The 2,835-nt window shown below is 43.8% G+C and overlaps 1 long non-coding RNA gene across 1 annotated transcript in view; it reads right to left on the bottom strand.

Annotated features, from left to right (window-relative positions):
- Positions 1-916: 916 nt before the first annotated feature.
- LOC107184805 overlaps positions 917-2,835 on the bottom strand; it is an 8,718-nt gene continuing 6,799 nt past the window's right edge. Inside the window, exons 2-3 of the long non-coding RNA XR_001515718.1 lie at positions 1,391-1,475; positions 917-996 (exon numbers count right to left, since the gene is read on the bottom strand). This is a non-coding gene — a long non-coding RNA (uncharacterized LOC107184805). The remainder of the gene's footprint in view (positions 997-1,390; positions 1,476-2,835) is intronic.

Here is a 2,835-nt window from a genome sequence, read left to right as displayed (position 1 = left end):
ATCGGAAAGGGAGGAAGGAGGGAAAGAACTAAGGAAGGAGAAAATGAGGAATAAAAAAGAGAAGGATGGAGGGAAGAAAGAATAAAGGGAAAGAAGTCATGATGCATCCATACTTTGCAACATTATTATGAGGCCTTCAATAGTCATAATATTTTAAAAAATTTATTAACATGGGAAAATTTTCACAAAATAATGTTAAGTGTAAAGACAAGGTGAAACTATAAATAATATGCACTCTAAAGTTAAAAAAAATCCTCCAAGTCTGTTTTATAAGTTTTGAAATGTTTTATTTCTGGTTGTTTATATAAAATAGGTGATATGAATCCCCCCCCCACCCCCTTATATTAGCTGGTACTTTTCCAGGGGGTTTAAGTGTGCTTATAGTATTTTTGTCCTTAGAAATGTTTTTCATAATTTTAGTTTTGTTGTTGTATGAGTGTTCTTTTGTTGTTTAAAGATCATCGAGGCTTAAAAACAAAACAGGAAAGGGAGGATGGGCGCTGGGACTAACCAAGTCCCGTTTCTCTTAAATATTTGGAGAAACAGCACTTGGTTCTTGGAGATGTGCGTTAGGGTTAATGCCTGACAGTGGTTCTTTGGGAAAGTGAGTTAAATCCACCCTTTCCTAGGCCAGCCACTGCTGAGCTCTGATAAAGAGATACCTTTCCTTTAAAAATTATAATTAAACTAGAGGTCTGGTGCATGAAATTCGTGCACAGGTAGGGTCCCTAGGGCTGATCTGTGGGGTGACTGGTGGGGCAATTGAGGGGACCCCCTGCTCATACCCACTTTGGCTGGCCTGGTGCCTCCTGCTTGCCGGCCCTGCCCCCTGCAGCTGGCACCACTGGTCAGGGCCTGTGGGCTGGGGGCAGCTCCTGCATTGAGTGTCTGCCCCCTGGTGGTCAGTACACGCCATAGGACTGGTTGTTCCGCCGTTTGGTCGATTTGCATATTAGGGTTTTATTTAGATAGATAACCCCAAACTCCTGACTTTTCCTTTCAAATAAACAGAAAAATAAAAACTTGTAAGAACATTTCTGCCTGGTTTGCATCCTTAACTGATTAAAATTTGCCCACAACAGAATGAAATAAACTCACCCCTCCCCCACCCCCAAAGCTTCCCACACCAGCACCCTGTCTTCCCATCTCTTCCTACTTCAGCCTCTGGCCACTGGCTGGTTAGGATTTCTAAAATCTTCCATTATGGAGAGCCTGTGTGAGTCAGGAAGTGCTACAGACTTTTAAATTCCTGGAATGAGTAGTATCTAGATGAAAGTCCGTTAAATATTTAAGCAGATGCTGAAATCAAGCACTTGAGAAAAATCTGCCTTAAAATTTTCAGACACTAGACACAATTTTAAGGGATCAATACAAGATAAAAACCCTTTACCTCATGGTTGTAGGCCAAGCGCTGCCCTGCAGTGTCTGGTGGAGACTGGTTGCTGCTCAAAGTCTGCTTGAGCTGACTGCAGGTCCTGAGGACAGAAAGCACAAGAGCTGGTGATGAAGGGTGCCTTTATGTGTCCTTGCAAATAAGACATGGACATTTTTCCTGGCAAGCACAGCAAACCTTCAGCTACCCTGGTTTGGGGCTGCGGAAAAAGGAAATTTTAGCGAGAAGAGCTGTGATCTTTCTGGTTGTGATCTCAACTGGGACAAAATGTTTTGCAGAAAGCCTGTGGAAGGAAGTTGAAGGTAGAGGAAAATTTACTAGAGGGAAGATCACAAAGGTAGCACTCAGAGAACTAGAAACCCAAATGACCACTGGACCTGTGTGGCTACAGGAGAGCTGCTTTCACCGGGAACACCCCTAGCTAATACTGCTTGAGAATCTTTGCTCCAGGCTTAGAGGACAGGCCTAATTTATTCCATTCAACACCCATGTGAGAGATTTACTCTAGGACTAAGAGAAGACTCAGACGGCATAAGCAACAAGCTCAAGGAGGCAAGGCCAGGTCTGACCCACTACAGAAACTCACTTATGTAGTTGTGGAGTCTAAGAGCAAGGACTCTCTGGGTCTGAGCTCCACGGGTTCACTTACACCCTGTTGGTACAGCCACTACAGAAAACAGTAGTGACAAAAAATTGAACTCTCATTTGATCCAGCCATTCCACTTCTGAGTGTACCTCAGAAGGAAAGGGAATCACTAGGCTGAAGAGATATCTGTGCCCCCATGCTCCCTGCACCATTATTTACAACTAAAGGCCCGGTGCATGAAATTCGCACACTCGGAAGTGGGGGTCAGTCCCTCAGCCCGGCCTGCACCCTTTCACAGTCAGGGGCCCTCGGAGGATATCCGACTGACAGCTTAGGCTCCTGCCACCATAGCTGTGCTCCCCATCTGTTGCCCCTTGGTGGTCAGTGCATGTCATAGCGACCCGCCATTCTGTTGTTTGGTTAATTTGCATATTAGCCTTTTATTATATAAGATAGCCAAGACATGCAATCGCCAATCAATGGATGAATGAGCAATAAAGAAATTGTGGCATATTTATATATACCCAGTGGAATATTATTCAGCAATTAAATGGAAATGCTGTCATTTGTGACAATGTGGATGAACTTGAGGGCATTATGTTAAGTGAAATAAGTCAGACAGAAACAGACAAATACTCTATGATCTCATTTGTATGTAGAATCTGAAAAAAAAATTAAACTCATAAAAAAAGAGATCAGCCCAGCTGCCGTGGTTCAGTGGTTGAGCATCAACCTATGAACCAGGAGGTCACAGTTCTATTCCTTGTCAGGGGCACATGCCCGAGTTTCGGGCTTGATTCCCCAGTAGGGGGTATGCAGGCAGTAGCCAATCAATGATTCTCTCTCATTACTGATA

The sequence above is a fragment of the Myotis davidii genome, unplaced genomic scaffold, assembly GCF_000327345.1.
Source record: "Myotis davidii unplaced genomic scaffold, ASM32734v1 scaffold1688, whole genome shotgun sequence".
Lineage (NCBI taxonomy): Eukaryota > Metazoa > Chordata > Mammalia > Chiroptera > Vespertilionidae > Myotis > Myotis davidii.
This window is presented reverse-complemented; position numbering and strand designations above follow the sequence as displayed.